The sequence below is a fragment of the Momordica charantia genome (assembly GCF_013281855.1).
Source record: "Momordica charantia cultivar OHB3-1 chromosome 2 unlocalized genomic scaffold, Mcharantia_2.0 BLBB01000002.1, whole genome shotgun sequence".
In the NCBI taxonomy this organism is placed as follows: domain Eukaryota; kingdom Viridiplantae; phylum Streptophyta; class Magnoliopsida; order Cucurbitales; family Cucurbitaceae; genus Momordica; species Momordica charantia.
The window spans coordinates 19267840-19286319 of record NW_028275160.1 but is presented as its reverse complement, the minus strand read 5'-3'; positions in this window follow the sequence as shown (position 1 = coordinate 19286319).

Here is an 18480-nt window from a genome sequence, read left to right as displayed (position 1 = left end):
TATGTCTTCTAAATCCAAAACGAGATGCCAAACGACTTTGATAAAACACCTTGCCTTGTCTACAAGCGTACTCTCAAAAGATATCGACAATACACTACCTTGAGAGTAGGGGCAATAGGTACCGACTACTCGGCGACGTAAGCTTGGTAAATCCAACTCTACTCGACGACGGTAAAACCAACTCTAGCCGAACAGGCCGAGCACGGCTCAAGGCCGACCACTGCTCGGGTCCGACCACTGCTCGGCACCGACCAAGTGTGATGGGACACAAATCTACATTAATCGACAATTTTGAACTATGAGATAACCATTTGGTAGCTTATTTTTATCAATAGGTCTTATTTTCGACTCAGCAGGGCTCGGGTCCGACCACCACTCGACGCCGACCACGTGCGATGGGACACAAATCTACTTTAATCGACACATTTGGAAAGAACAATTAAATAATCTCAACATGGCCAAACCAGAAGTGGGTCGATTGATCTAGTATAGTTAAAACATGAGATGGAGTAAAAAGTCAAAGACGACAGCGGGTATAAAACTATTGGCTATGGCCAACGGGTTAGAAACCTACAAAAATGAAAGCAACAAAACTCCATCAGTGTTAGAGCCGTAAGCCAATAAATGATTGGTAAGAGGGTTAATTGATAATTCCAAAAAGAAATACAAGCAACATAGTGACAAAGAACATAAAAGTCAATCGGACGCTAAACACAGTAAAGCAACTCGTTCAAGCTACCCTATTACTCGTCGTCGTCGTCATCCATGTCGTCAGGAGCGTCACACTCGGCTCTAAAATGCTCCAGGAGGAAGGAAAAGTCAAGTCACGCTGCTGAGTAGAAACCTGGCGAAGAGACCAGGAAACACCGCACTCCATGGCAGAGTTTTGCAGGTCGACGAACTCCTAAGTTTTCTTGAATTCCCTGGCCAAGAATTCAGAGTTAGACAGCCTAGCGGTTGCCTCGTTAAGTCTCCCCTACAGGTTAGCCAGCTCGTCTCGAGATTTTCTCTTCTCTGTTTCCAACTCACGTTTGGTACCTTCCAGAAGGCTGTTGGCCTGATTGAAGGAAGAAATGACCTGTTCCAACTCCTTCCGAGGAGCGTAGTGACAATGAAGGTGGTTAATTTCATTAGCAACCAGACTCGAGAATACCACAAGACGATTGAAAATCTGCCAACGGCAGAATTCAACATTAGGAGAAGATGCTATGACAAATACTTGAAGCTACAAAGCACTCACCTGGTGGAGATCACTAAGGCACGTACTGATGATGTGTTGAGGATTTGACTGGCCAAAATCCGACCCGTTTGATGAGTCGCGGAGGCCCTGCCAAAGACTAAATGCTCTTTCCAGGTAAGCTGTCCCATTAGCATCAGCATTATATGGGCCAGAGAAAGGGAAAATTGAAGCTTGAGAGGAGCTTCCTGGATGACATCGAGGGGAGACGGGATAGACGTCCCATGAAGTCGAGCGGAACGCCTCGAAGCTGTCGGAGGCATGGAAGATCGAGCATATTGTGAAGGGAGCCCTTCCTCAGTCAAATCAGTCACTTCGATATCCGAAGCCCGACTAGAGCCGGCCCCCAAACCTCAGGCGTTTCGACGACGTTCCCTTTCATACAAGGAAGCACTCCGTCTCGACATTTCTACAAATAAAGATAAAGGTAAAAAGCGACGTTCATGCAAAGTGAAGAGAGGATTTCGACAAAGACCTGGAGGGTTACATGGGAGAGCCAAGCTAAAATCAACTAAGTTTTGCTCGGTAACCAAATCTAGGCCCCAACGCTCGATATCTGGTAATTGGATAACGGTAAGATAGAAAGTGGACGCCTTGACGGTAAGCTCACAATTGCGGGAAACTGCCAACAAGAAAAGGCGTATCAGAATTGATATCTACGAAAGTCCCGATTGAGCTCGGAAGCTACTTACCCAACTCCCTACACTCAGTTGGGACGGGAAAATACAACCCTCTCTCATCACGGGCTAGCCAGTCACCGCCAACAAAGAACCATTCGTTCTTCCAATGCTTCGCTGAGGAGGGACACATAACAAGAACTTGGTTTCGGGAGCTAACATAAAAATGAAAGTTATCCTCGAGGCTGTGTTAGAGGTAATAAAGCGATATAAAGTCCGCGGCGGTTAGAGGCTGCTCGCCCCCGAAGTACGACCACAAAATAAAGCAACTGATCAAAGTAGACCACCCATACGGGATGATTTGGGAAGGAGCTACTTGATTAAAAGCTAAAAAGTTTTGAAGGAAAAGAGGCAGCGGTAGGCGGACCCGAAATTGGAACATCGTGGCATAAAATACTACTTCACCAGGAAAAGAACCATCAATACTCTCTCCCGGATTCGAAAGACGAAGACTAACCAAATCTGGGATACGGTATTTCGAACACAAGCGACGCATGTCCCTCGCCGTAAGAGTGGAGTTATCCAGCCAAAACGGACGATAGGATTGAGATTCTGACGAAGGGTGCGACGATGACCCATCATCCGATGAGGTCCATTTGAAATTAAGGCTAGCCATAAAAAAAAAAAGCACAAGAAAAAGCAAAGCAAAGAGATGAAAACCTTGTAGGGAGATTGACAAGAAATGGGGAGGATGAAGGGGTTTAAATAGCCCTTAGCTCATAGCACGGTTCTCGGTCCAGATGTCTTTACCCAACAGACCGAGGCGTGCTCGGCGCAGTACCCAACACTCTTATGACTACTCGGCTCGGTACCCAACACTCTAGTGACTTATCGGCTCGGTACCCAACACCTCGTGATCTCCAAGTCACGGGTCTACTGTAGATGTGACAATTGCATGGAAGGTTGCCTCGAGTCTTGCAAGGAAAGGGAAAATCGACATGCACTTTCTTGTGTCTCGTGAAGATTAGACAACTCACTGCGACTAGGGTACCACGGGCCCAAAAATGATTTGACAACTCAATCGGCTCGGACTGTTAGACCGAAACATTCTCGGTGCAAACCCCGAAAAACTTGCATTCTCCTGGATCACGGGCCTACATGACAAGATAAGTCACTATAAAAGCTATACTCCGAATGAGATCGAAAGCATTGCATTGGGAGTAGGGGGCAATTGTTATGCAACGAGAATCGATAGTCAAGCTACGGGTCACGAAGGGCTCGGTCCCGACCCGTGCTCGGCCCCGACCCGAGCTCGGCCCACGGCTCGGCCAACAAATCCCCATCTTCGATCAACGATTTTGCCCAGGCCCTGCAACTGTGAATTAGGGTTAGCTACGGAATGTTCTGGAACTACTTCCCGACTATAAGTAGCAATCTAACCCTAGAGGTAAGGGCATCTAAAAGTTGACCACATTGACATTATTTTCTTGCTAACTTAGGCATTGGAGCCCGTGTGACTATAGTCACACCGGTTTAGTTCGATTTGGTTTTGCAGGTATTTGTCCCGAATCATCAAGTTTGGTGTGTGCGAGGAGGAGAATCGGAGAACCGAAATCCACGCATCAACAATTTATATTCACAATTTGTTTGTACAGTTTATTTTCCAACTATACTACATTTTATTAAACAAAATTTTGACTTTTATTTATTTGAACAAGTTCTTTGGTTTAATTATGGTAATGAAACCTCGTTTTATTTGATTTCAATATTTTTATTTATTTTATTTATATATTATATAGATAAAATAACATATGAAGATGTTGTTCACTGATCTCGAATAGCTTCCTGATTCCTCTCTTCCTACATGAACTTTAACAAAATGTAGTACATGTATCTTATTGAAAACGACGAAGGAGCCAAATTTGGCAAATGATTGCTCCTTCTACAATGTTTTGTAATCATAATTTTGGGTTTCTTCCTTAAATTATTGTACTTTATATAGGGTTTTTCTTATAATTATGTATCTTAATTATTGTGCCAACTAAATCAAAACAACTACTTAAACAAAATTCCAAATTATTAATAAAACCATATATAACATGAAAAATCAAATTTTGAGTCAACAGGGAACAAGTATCTATTAATTTAGAAATTGAAAAATTCATTGAAATATAGATCCAATTGTATAGTACAATAAAATTACAGGAAACACAACTTACATATCTCTGAACTTAACAACAATACAACTTGAACAGACTTCAAAACTTCAGGCTAAACAACTATGCACTTTGAACACAAATTACACAACTCCAGACTAATTAACTCCCCAAACTAACTCCTCAGATTAAACAACTCTTGACTTCACAACTCCCACTCTGTCGCTTGAACACCCCTTTAGGGGTCATTTGGTTGGAGGTTTCAAAAAGTAGCCTGGGATTAAGATGTCTTAGATTAAGATGTCTAAGATTATTATGTCTGAGAATAAGATGCCTATGAATTACAGATGGGTTTCGTTGAGTATGGAAATGTTAACCTAACTTGATGGAATAAATTATTAATGTGCTTCGTGTTGATGGGATGGTGTTAGACTTGTTTTCAAATAAATCAAAATAAGTTTCCAACAATTAATTTAGATTAAATTGTTTGTTTTAAATAAATAAGTGGTAATTAATTAATTTTATTAAGTTAAATTATTAAAAAGTAATTCTAAACAATTTATATATTTTTTTAAGAAAAGTTGCTTAAGCTCTTCAAATTTACAGTTCTAGAATTTTCACAAAAGAAATTTGAGTTTTTTATAATAACCAAAATTAAACGAACTAATAACAAAGGAAGAAAAAAAACCAACCAAGAAATAATAACAAAGCACCAAGAAGAAACAAATACGAAAAAAAACGAAAGAAGGAAGGCAGAGACCAAAGAAAAAACAAACAGCATAAAAAAAAAACAAAGAAAAGAAAGAGGGAGGGAGATGACTTTTAAAGGAGAGAGATGAAAGGTTTTTTAAGAGAGAAGGGTTCACAGAAAACCCACACTTTTTGGCCGGATAATTAAAGAACCCTTTCATTTACAGTTTTAATGATGATTGGAAAAATTGTTTTCACGTGCAAATCATTTCTAACTTCTAACCAAACATGGGTTTTATATGCCCAAGCTCATTCCCACCTCTTAAACCCTCAAACCAAACGGCCGTACGGATTAATTTTCCCATTGATTGGCTTCAGATGTGTTTTGCGTCATAAGCTAACCCCATGTATTTTGGAACCCTAAGCTTCGTAAGTATAATCCCATGGGGTTGTATAATATTTACTATATAACCTCATTGGTTACACACCATTTTTTTTCCTTTCTTAGTTCTTAGTTTTTTTTGTTTGTTTTTTCTTTTTTAGAAAAAACGTTCTCACTGAGACTTTTACCTAGAACATACAACATCTTATTTAAACGATTTTTTTTTTAAACAAATGATAGTATCATATTTTTATTAAAAATTATTATTCTCTTTATTTATCTATAGCTAAATAAAAATAGTTAAAAAATATATTTAATTTTTAATGAGTGATTTTAAGACAATAATATTTACCTTTTAAGGACTTATTAGGATTTAAATTTAAAAAATATATATTTAATTTGCTTTTTGTTATAGAATTGAAGAAGAAAACGAGGCACTACGAGTACAACCACAACGGGAGAAAAAAACATATTGACAAAATCACACCAAAATCACCAAAATTATAAAAGAAATACAAAAAAAAAAAAAAGTCAAATGGAGATTCTCATCAAAATTGTGTCTATTAAGGAGCTAAAACATTGCCTTTATTTATAAGCAATTCAGAAACCATGAGGTGTAAGGGAATGGACAGTAACGATGAGTATCTACTAGATACATGGATCAATTTCATGGGATGTGTAAGGGAATGGAGATTCTCATCATTTAGAGATTGAACATATGGACATTTGGGGATCTAGACACATGCACATTTGTCATGGGATACTAAGCAAATGCAAATTTTGACACCTAAGATTGGACATCTATTTTCCATAATGTTTATAATACATTTATCAAAGTAAAATTACAAAAATAATCCAATTTTAAAATTAACTATATTAAAACTAATAAACTAAATAATATTTTATTTTGACCCCATGAAATTAAATAATATTGAATTTTAAATTATCAATGTTAAATAAATTATTTGATTTTTAAACGATATGCACATTGGCAGAACTATTATATCTGTAATGAATTTATATCCAAATAAAAGTTTACGGTATACTTAAAGAAGTTCATGGGGCACGGATGGGGAAGACATTTAATTTCTCATCCTTACGAAATTCCTCACGAAATTTTACGGGGATCGAGGTGCAGATTCCTTGCGGGGAATTCGTCGGGATCGGGTTCCCAATGGAGAATTTTGCCCTTTTCTTATTTTAAAATTATTTTTAAATAAGTATTTTTTTAAAGGATTTTTTATTAAGTTGTTTAATTTATAATGTCTAATTACCTCAAATATATATGATTATTTTTACATATATATATAACTCACACACTCTTAAAAATAGAGCACTTTCTTTGTTTCATTCCTAACTTTTGTTGTGATTGAATATTTTGTTGAACCTATGATATCAATGGTAAGTTTTGCTCCAAATTATTGTAAGATTTGATTGAGTTTAAAATTTAACTTGTGTGATGATCGTGAAGAAAAATATAAAAAATTATGGTTAGAAAATATATTAATTAAGAAAAACATAATTGAAAATGGATGGATTGACTATCTCCTTAAAAAAAATGTCTAAAAATTTAACTAGATTATATATACGGTTGAACATCATGCTAAACAACAAATAAAGAAGAAAAAAAAGCTAAAAAATATTAGACTGCGGAAACCTAAGTTACCGAACCTTACAACCCAAATACAGGCTAACCCAAACCTAGACTACACAACCATGCAATTCTAAGGCTACCCAAAGCTAGGCTACATAACATTCCAAGATCTACCTCCCAAGCTTAACATTTCATGTTATAGATGTTGAACATGTTAGTCAAACGCCTCCGCCTTAAGGACAATCCTTCGCGAAACTCAAAATGATTTTTAAAAATTAGCTCACGTCATTATCTGACCGGTTAGGACAACTCTAAATGCCCACGAGAAAGCTAACTCAACATCCAAACAATTAATGATTAACATATGTGAAGCCTAAAGGATGAACTCCCATGAGAAAGCTCACATCGAAACACAAACACTTAGGAACAACCTTAAGTGAAGACATAATGATAAGCTTGCACGAGAGAGCTCACCTCAACATCAAAATGTTAAGGGATCATCCTAACTGAAACCCATATAGAGATCACATAAGAAAGCTCATTTGGGCATCCAGGCACTTGAGAACCATCATAGGTTAAACCCATGTATGATTTCTTAAGAGAGAGCTCATCTTGACATCCAAACACTTAGGGACCACTCAAATTGATGGCCAAATGATGAGCTACCATGAGAGAGCTCACCTCGAAATCAAAACAATATGTTACCACATTAGGTGAAAGCCAAAGTTTGAGCTCTCAACAGATAGCGGACTTTGACATTCAAACACTTAATGATGACCCTAGGTCATTCTCAAATGATGAGTTCCTACATGAGAGCTGGCTTGAAATCATAACACTTAGGACATCATAGGCAAACCTAAAGGATGAGCTTTGACGAGAGAGCTCAACTCGGCAAAAGCTATGAAACTTCTAGACTATTTTATTTACATATTTTTTTTACAAACATCAAGATAAATCTAGAGTTAACTATTTTGTGTAGAGACCTCAAGAAACTTCTAGCATGCTTGGAAATTACAAATTACCTTCTCCGATACCCACTCATAATTTGTAATTTTCAAAAACTTCTGGAACTTCTCTAATGTAACAACTTTGGTGAACATATCTGTTGGTTGATCATTGGTGTTAATGAATTCCAAAAATATTTCTTCCTTGTTTACCAAATCTCTGATATAGTTATGACGCAACTCAATGTGCTTAGATTAAGCATGAAAGACATTGTGATGCCCGAGTAGATAGGATGAGTATATGAATGAACTGATACCAACGTTCAAATGAGAGGAATCCTAAGATCATGGAAGAATGGTCAAAAAAGGCTTAAAAGAATTGATAGTCACTAACTATACCAACAAGGTGCACCTTCCTTTTCGGTAACTCAATCGTAAGAACTCCAAAGTTAACTATACTTGACTTTGAGCAATCTTCGGCTGGGTGACCTCTTAATCTACGCTCTTCTAAGTAGCTCAAAACTAGAACCGTGGCGCGATCGGGTCTCAGGGGACGCAAGGGAATGCTGAGGCGATTAGGGACATCCTAGATTTTCAACATCCCAAACAAGGACTGTTACTACAACTACCTAAAAGTTTTTTTACTTAGCAAGATAAATGTCCACAACAACCAAGACTAAGCAAGAAATCCACCATGCTTTCTTTACAATTAATAATTTAATGACAACTCAACTTTATCCAAAAACTTCTAAATGAAACCTTTACTAACCATAAACTATCCACTAAAAGAAATTTAACTTTTCAAATAGCAACAAAGTAAAAACTAACTTAACTTTAACATGAACAAATGTCTTACTAGTTATGCTCAGTAGATCACAACTCCACAGTTAATTCAAATGGCTAAACTAATATCCTCAAACGAATAACGATTAACAACCTTAAAACATCCTTTAAACATGAATCTTAGACAATCCACCTATTAATCAAATAAGAACTCAAATAACAAAAACAACTTCCACTATTCTATCTAAAAATGAAAATAAAATGGCGTAGCACTATATGGTCCTTTTAGTGAAGTCTCCTCCTCGCCATCATCGTTCCCAAGAGTCACCCCGTTACCTACAAAACCTGGAGAGAAAGGAAGGGGTGAGTACAACCACTTACATAAAGGGTCACGCACAAACAACATGCTTACATAACAACAAAACATCATGCTCACAATATCATGCTTTAAATAAAACGGAATAGATTACGCAAATGCTTAAGCTAACATGCAACCTACATGCCAGACTCAAGCCTCACATCAAAATCACTAGTTCTCTTTCTTATTCCTCATTAATATCAGGCACTTGGCATTCGACCCTTGACCTTTGTACCCAATACCTCGAACTGTTGCGCCGACCCCTGACCACGCATAGCGAAGGCCTCTACACTATCTTAAACTCATTAGTTCTCTTTCCTATTCCTTCAAGCCTCATTCCTTCGAGTCGTATGGATCCTTGAGCTTTGTACCGAGGGCCTCGACACTTCTCTATAGCGCTTGGCATTCGATCCTTGACCTTTGTACCCAAGGCTTCGAACTGTTGCACCGCCTCTTATATTGTGCTTTGACACTTTACTCACTAAAAGTTTAATCACTTACATGGAGTAAGAACACCACTATTTATGAGTGTTTATAGACAACTGTATGTTATGGAGAACTCTAGAGAATTAGGGAGTACTATAGATACTTCTAAATTTTTCTTATTCAAATGAACTCTCTAGAATTCTTTTGATCTTAGGGAAAAACTAAGATACTTCTAGACTCTTTTATTTACATATTTATTTACAAACTTCTAGATAAAACTAGAGATAACTATTTTGTGTAGATAACTCAAGAAGCTTCTAGCATGCCTGAAAATTACAAATTACATTTTTTCAACACTTACCTCATACTCCAAATGCTTAGGGACCACCTAAGTAAAACTCACAAGATGAGCTCTCATGAGAAAGCTCACTTTGAATCCTAATACTTAGGACATCCTAGGTGAACCCAAAGGATGAGCTTTGACAAGAGATCTCAACTCGATATCCAAACACTTACAAACCACCATAAGTGAAGCCCAAATGATAGGCTCGTATGAGAGAGCTTACCATGACATTTAAACACTAAGCGAACATCATAGGTGAAGTACAAAAGTGAGTGTTGGGTAATTTTCACTTATTGTGAAGCCCAAGTAGAAAAAGCCCATTTGGCCTTTTAGGTTTTTATTTTTATTTATATTGATACACTTTCTTTTCTTTAGAAAAAGGATGTGCAGACTCTATGTTAACTTTAAGGAGAGAGAACGGAAAAGTTGCATGCAAATCGAGAAGGAAAATCAGAGAAGAAAAATTAGAGAAAATAAGCTTCCATATAGAACAGTGTTTTTGCACGATCGAAGGTTGATCCGTGATCTGATCGAGGTGAAATTTTGACAGCACGTTCACAATACAAGGGTCTTCAATTTGGACAGTGGAGATTTCTTTTGGAGCTACCTACATTCAGATACAGTGGGTAATTGGTGCCATTTTCTAAGTGAGATCTTTCTAATTTTCCTCCCCGATTTATTCCCTTATTTGCCGAGATTTATTGTCGCAAGATATTATTATTTCATGTCTCTAGTCGTTGCTAGGGAGAACTTGGTGTAGCCCATTATTGATTATAGTGGAGATTTTGACTTCGGTCCGTGGTTTTTTACTCCTCACATTGAAGGGGTTTTTCCTCGTTAAAATTGCTTGGGTCTTTGCTTGTTTGAATTATTATTTTAGTTGCTATGCCCTATTAGGTTCACACAAGAGGGGATAATTTGTCCATAAATTAAGTGTTTATCCTAACAAAGTGGTATCAGAGCCAAGTTAAAAATTAATTCGGCCTTATGTTGAATAATGGAAACTAGTATAAGTATAATGGTGACTTTGAATGGCTCAAATTATCACGTTTGGAAAAGGAAGATGGAAGATGTTTTATATGTTTTATAGCAGACCTTGTTTCCTATGCAGTAGCAGTTACTAATGTACTTGCAGAACTTGAGCCATCCACCTATATTGAATCTATAAAATGCAATGATAGTGAAAAATGGGAGCAAGCTATGAAGGAAGAAATTGATTCATTGAACAAGAACAAGACTTGGGAGCTTGTTAGCAAGCCAAAAGGTGAAAGACTTGTATCTTGTAAATGGATCTACAAACTTAAACCTGGACTAACAGATGATGATGAAATAAGGTTTAAGGCCAGACTAGTAGCAAGGGGATACACACAAAAAGAAGGAGAAGATTATAATGAAATATTCTCACCGGTTGTCAGACATACATCGATGAGGGTGATATTAGCTTTGACTACCCACTTTGATCTTTACCTCGAGCAAATGGATGTCAAAACTACGTTTCTTCATGGTGAATTTGAGGAAGAAATATATATGAAGCAACAGCAAGGTTTTGAGATAAAAGGTACATAGTATGTTTGCTGAAGAAATCCCTTTATTGACTTAAACAATCACGTAGACAATGGTTCAAGAGATTTGATAACTTTGTATTGTCTAAGGGATTTAAAAAAAGTATTTTTGATCATTGTGTGTACTTTAAAGAGATAGGGCATGCAACCAAACTCTATTTGCTACTTGATGTTGATGATATGCTTATAGCTTGCAGGGATAAAACAGAGATAGATAAGTTGAAGGTGGAGTTGAGCTTAGAATTTGAAATGAAAGACTTGGGGACAACAAATAAGATTTTGGGCATTGAAATTTCAAGAGATCGAAATGCTAAATCTTTGTTTTTGTCTCAGAACGGGTACATTTCAAAGCTATTGAGTAGGTTTAATATGACAGGTTCAAAGGTAGTAAAAACTCCTTTGGCACCACACTTCAAATTATCTATGAAACAATGTCCAAATTCTGAGCAAGAAAAAAGAGATATGGAGGATATTCCATATAATAGTGCTGTGGGGAGCTTGATGTACACGATGGTTTGCACTTGACAAGATTTGGCTCATGGTATGAGTGTTGTGAGAAGATTTATGGCAAATCTTGGGAAGGTTCATTGGATAGTAGTGAAATGACTTCTTTGGATCTGAAGGGAACTTACAGTCATGGCTTAGCATATACTGGAGATTACAGAGGTGTTTATCCTTTGGTGGAATATGTTGATGCAGATTATGCTGTAGATCCAGACAAATGACGAAGCACATCGGGGTATGTTTTCACTTTATTTGGTAACAAAATTAGTTGGAAAACATCTTTACAGCATGTAGTAGCATTATCATCTACTAAGTCTGAATACATAGCTTTAGCTGATAGTGTTAAAGAAGCATTATGGCTTACAGGCTTAGTTGGTGAATTGATTCTAGTAGATGATCCTATTATCTTGTGGTTTGACTCCAAAAGTACAATTCATTTGTCAAAGAATCGTGTTTATCATGAGAGAACGAAACATATTGATTTTCGTTTACACGTTATAGGGGAGGTATTTGCTGAGAAAACTGTGGTTCTCGAGAAGATTTCTACTGAAGATAATATTGTTAATGCATTTACGAAGACTTTACCATCTAGAAAATTTGAGAAATGCATGAACCTGCTTCAATTAGAAGTAGGCTAAACAGTGACCTTCAGGATAAGAAAGTAAGTGGCGTTTCATTCATTCATTCTTGAACCAAGGTGGAGTTCTTAGCGATGTGGAGTATTTTCTTTCCAACAAGGTGGAGATTTCTTTGGCCCTCGGTTCAAATTGGGTCCATTTTTGTGTGTTGAAAGCAATATACTTGGGTTTGACTTTTTTGTGGGTGACCATGTTTTTTAGGGCACCATCATTATGAGTTAAAACAAAACAGAAAAGGTGGCTGTTTTTTTTTAGGTTTTCTCTCCTTGGGGGTGCCGCATAGCAATAACAGAAGGAGGGAAAATTTCTCCTTCCCCTTGTGTGTGTGGTGCTAAAACAAAGAGGTTTAGTGGGCATTCTCTTGCAAAAATCCCTTTGGTACTTCTTCTCTCGTATGTATCAACTCCATTGATTGTGAGTGAGAGAGGTGTAACGCCCCGAGTTTTCGGGTTATTTTTATTGTAAGTTTTAAATTGAGCGTTTGGATTGTTTTTCCTTTAAGTTGTTAAATTAAATTATTTGATTTTTAATTGGGAGTTCTAATTTTGGGTAAATTAGAATTAAGTTTAATTTATTTGATTTAAGATAATTTAAGTTTTCGAACTTTGGAGGAGAGTTTTAATTAAATCTTAAATCCAAGGTTTTGGAAAATTTAAATCTTTAATTTTTGGATTTTATTCTTGGGTCTTAGAATTAAGTTAATCATTTTGTGTTGGGTTGTGGTGGATTTTATTCTTAATTACTAAAGTGTTTCTTTGGGGTTTTGTTTTGGGCCTTGTTGTAAAATTGAGAATTTGGGCTTTTTAGTTTAAAACAAAAATTAAGAAGTTGGAATAAAAGAAAAGAAATTAAAGGAAAATGTTTTTAAATAAAACAAACCCTATTCCTCCTCCCTCTTCCTTGTAGCCGCCACCCCCCCCCCCATCGATCCCTTACCGCCGGCGACCCGTGCAGCACTGCCGTCATCAACTCTTTTCTTGGCGAGCTCAGATCCGCGACGACAACGACTCAAGACGACTTGTAGCAACGGTAGCGCATCAATTCGGGTGTTCCGGTGGTGTGCAGCACTGATTTGTGTCGGTTGGGGTGTTTTCGGTGCGTTTTGCTGCTGTAAAAACGCAAGAAAAAAAAAACAACTTAGTTCTTAGTGTTCAACAATTACCCACGCCCGTTCGAAGCTCGATTTACGCTACCCACACCTTTTCAAGTTAGATCTAAGTTACCCACACATAAGCGAAGTTGTTTTGTGGTAACGGACAACAAAAAAAAGTCGTTGGAAGTCGTTTCGGCGCGTTCCTCTGCTGCAAAACGTGGACAGCAGCAGTTTCGTGGTGTTTGGTGCTTATCTACACCCGTTCGAAGCCCGATTCACGTTACCCACCCTTGCTCAAGTTAGATAAGAGTTACCCACACCTAAGCGAAGTCGTTTTGTAGTAACGGATAGCAAAACGAATTCGTTGGAAGTTGTTTCGACGCGTTCCTCGGCTGCAAAACGTGGACAGCAGCAGTTTTGTGGTGTTTGGCGCTTACCCACACCCGTTTGAAACCCAATCTATGTTACCCACCCTTGCTCGAGTTAGATATGAGTTACCCACACTCAAACGAAATCATTTTTGTGGTGTCGAATCAACCGAAGAATTAGGAACATTGAGAGTGGGTGAGTAGTTCTTACTTGGGGGATGTTTGTTATTTGAATATGTATGAATTGTTTGGTGCTTTCGGTGTGTTTATTATTTATTAATATGTAAGTTGATTGTGTCTTTGTGAATATTGGCTAACGATTATAAGTAGTTTGAATGAAATCATGTTGATTCTGGTGGTTTATAACTGATTTGCTTTGCATTGTTGGATTTGATGCTTAGTGGTATTTATGAAAGCATTATGGATTATGAATGATTTTATCGTTGTATGGTTGTGTTCATAAAAGCATACTGAAATAATGTGGGAGAAATCTGTTGTGTTGCGCATGCATGTTGAACATGTCTTTTTATTTTTTGCTAAATGTCTTAGGTTCTGGAAGCATGCTGGTTTTATTGTGAGTTGAGTGCTGCATGAGTTATGGCCTAGAAAGTATGTAGTAGAACTCTGGTGAGAATTTGGTCTTTAATGAAGTGAATGGGTTATGTTGTGTTCTGATTACTATGAAATTTTTAGAGGGTTGGATGCGTATGTGGATATATGTCGACTACGTCTCTTTTGTGAATTATTTGCGTTGTGGTGTGTAAAGCATTCTGAGTGTTGAGAGAATGGTGTCCTCGTGATGTTGGATGGCCATGTCTGGATGATAGTGACATAGGTTTTGTGTATAACGTATGTTCCATTGTTGTGAGATAATTTTTGCATGGGTCACGGCTGAAAAGCATGTAGCTCTTTGGTGAGAGTCCCAGGATGTAATATAGTAAATGGAGAACAAACAGGGCCAAAAAGGCTGGCACGTCACTAGTTGGGTATCGAGGCTCCAGGTGCAAAGGTCGGGGATCGATACCCCAACTTGGTAGAGATGAGTGTCGAGGCTCCGGGTACAAAGGGTCGGGGATCGACACGGTGATTCTATTTTGTTTAAATAGTATTGGGACTTGATGTGGTGGCGGTTAAGGACCAATACGTTGAGTAGTCGTCGATACCTTGGGGATAAATGTCAAGGGTCGATGCACAGTTCAAGGCTTTGGGAATAAATGGCAAGGTTGAACGCCAAGCTTCGGTAGATGAGTGTCGGGCCTTGGGGATAAATGGTAAGAGCCGATACGATTCGAAGAGTTAGACTTGGGGAACTAACATAATGTGATGCAGTTCAAAGCCTTGAGGATAAATGGCAAGGTTGAACGCCAAGCCTCGGTAGATGAATGTCGGGCCTTGAGGATAAATGGCAAGGGCCGAAACGATTCGAGGAGTGAGACTTTGAGGACTAACATAGTGTGATAGGTTAGGAGTTGCTTGGAGGCCAAGGACCAATACGTTGAGTAGTAGTCGAAGCCTTGGGGATAAATGTCAAGGTCCAAGACCGAGCACCGTAGAGAAGTGTCGATGCTTTAGCTACGCGAGGTCAGGGGTCGGTACGACTCGAAGGAGTAAGTCTTGGAGGAATCAAGAAAGAGCCCTAGTGAGTTAAGATGTGAGGCTGAGTTTGACATGTATGGTATATTTTTAGTTAAACTTATACATAAACTACTTCTTGAAATATGTTTCTTTCATTTAAGGGTCGAGATTAATGATAAGCATGATGTGTTGATTCTTTGATAAGCATGACACGTTGTATCCTTGATAAGCATGATGTTTGTGCGTGACCCTTCTGATAAGGACTTACTTACCGAGTACTGTGGTTGTACGCATCCCTTTTTTTTTCTCCCCCTCCAGTTTTGTAGGTATTGAGCTAGGTCTTGAGATGGTGATGGCGAGAAGGAGACTTGACTAGAGAGACGATTTAACGTTGTATTGTTAAGGTTCAATTAGGATAGGATAGTTATAGTTGTTTATTTGTAACTGAGTCTGTTGTTAGATTATTAAATTGGGATGTTAAGTTCTTTTTTTTAAACGATGTTTTAGGGCTAACAGTTCACGATTCTTTTAAGAAAATTAATTTTGTTTAGCTACTTGAACTTTGATGATGTGATCTATTGAGGTTATTTATCAGGATAATACATTTGTTCAAGCTGAACTTGAATTAGCCTTTGCGTCGCTGTTATTCGAGAAAGTTAGTTTTGTGTAGTTGATAGTTATGGTTAGTGAAGATTTTGGTGCAAAGTTTCTATAAGGTTGGATTGTTACTAAATTATTAACCGATAAGAATTTGAGTTTCGTTAGAACTTTAGTGGTGTTTGTTTTGTTTAGTGCAAGCTTTTGTAAGTGTTATTAGTCAGAGTAGCGCAGCGGAAGCGTGGTGAGAATTTGTCAAAGTTTGTATTTCTAGTGGTTTAACTCTATAGTACAAGTGATACTTTTTAAGTGACTTTTAGTAACGTTCCCTGTTTGAATGTTGAAAATCCTGGGGCGTTAGAGAGGTATGTTGTTTTAGGAGAATATTCTGCTCATTGTTGTTGAGAATATTCCATGTATTTGTTGTTGCTCTTGGTGATATGAATGGAATGGATGGGTTGTCACAGTGCATGTAGATCATGTTGATCGAACGGCTATAAATCTGTGTGTTGTTTCTTCTCTTTACCTCTTTTATTTTGTTGAATTAATTGTTGGAACTTAGTTAGTTGCTATTATATATTTTTACGAAATTCTTGGTGTTGTTAGCGTAAGTTGAAATCACCCAACAATTTATTATACAACCACATGGGTTACGCACCATTTTTTTTCTTTGTTTTCCTTTTTCTTTTGTTTGTTTGTTTTTGTTTCTTTTTTGTTTCGATAGAAAAAAACGTTCTCACTATGAATTTTACCTAGCACTTATAACATTTTATTTAAACTAATTTTTTTTGCAACAAACGATAGTATTATATTTTTCTTAAAAATTATTATTCTCTTTAATTTATCTATATCTAAATAGCAATCATTAAAAATATATTTAATTTTCAGTAAATGATTTTAAGACAATAATATTTGCTTTTTAAGGATTTATTCATATTAATATATATATATAATTTGCATTTTTCATATTAAAATTACATGAATAATAAAATTTTAAAATTAGATATATTAAAACTAACCGAGTAAATAACATTTTATTTTGAACTTATGAAAATAAATAATATTTAAATTATCCATGTTAAATAAATAATTTGGTTTTGCATTAACAAAAACTATTATATCTGTGAAGAATTTATATTCAAGATAAAAGCTTATATTGTATTTTACATTCTCAAAATTTAAAAGTAAATAATTCAAATTAAGTAGGTGTATAATATTAATAAAAAATATAGAAGATATAACTTTACAAACATGCTTAGATCAATTTCTTTGTTCCATTCCTCTTAATTAAAACTTTTGTTGTCGTTAAATATTTTGTTGAACCTATGATATCGATGATAAGTTTTGCTCGAAATTATAATAAACAATTTGATTCAGTTTAAAATTTATTTTGCATGATGTTCCAGGAAGAAAAATATAAAAAAGTTGTGATTATAAAATATATTAATTAACATAAACAAATTCAAAATGACTCGATTGATTGTCTCCTAAAATATTGTCTACAAATTTAACAATATTATATCTAGGCTTGGACATTTTACTAAACAACAAAGAAAGAAGAAAAAAATAGCTAAAAAATATGACATTGCCCAAACCAAGGTTACCCAACCTTACAACTCAAGTAGAGTCTACACGAACCTAGACTATACAACCATGCACTCCAAACACATGGTACAAATATAGGCTACATAACATTCTAAGATCTAACTCCTAAGCTTAACATTTTCATGCCATAGATGTTGAACATGTGGACCAATCGCCTCTACCTTAGGGACACTCCTGTGCAAAACTTAAAATGAGTTAGAAAAAAGCTCACTTCATTATGTAACCCCTTAAGACCATTCTAAATGAAGTTCAAAGAATGACAGCCCACAATGGAGTTTACATTAATAACCAAATATTATGGGACATAGTTGGTAAAGCCATGAGGGTGAGCTCCCATGAAAAAACTAACACTAAATCCAAACATTTAGGGACCACCATAAGTGAAGTTCAAAGCATGAGCTGTAACGCCCCAGGATTTTCAACATCCCAACGGGGACCATTACTAAAAGCCACCTAAAAAGTCCCACTCGTACTAGAGAATTAAACCACTAGAAATACAAACTATGACAAATTCTCACCACGCTTCCACTGCGTTACTCTGAATAATAACATTTACAAAAACTTGCACTAAACGAACCAAACACCACTAAAGTTCTAAGGAAACTCAAATTATTCATAGTTAATAATTTAATAACAATCTAACCTTATAAAACTTTTCAATGAAATCTTCACTAATCATAAACCATCCACTACACGAATCTAACTTTCACAAATAGTAGCGAAGCAAACGCTAACTCAAGTTCAACTTGAACAAATGTATTATACTGATAAATATCTTCAATAGATTACAACACCATAGTGCAAGCAGCTAAACAAAATTAACTTTCTCAAGAATAAGGAACTATCAATCCTAAAACATCACTTAAATAAGGAACTTAACAAAACAAGTTATTAATCTAATAACAGACTCAAGCTACAAATAAACAACTATAACTATCATATTCAAATTGAAACTTAACATCACAGTGTTAAATGGTCTCTTTAGTCAAGTCTCCTCCTCGCCATCGC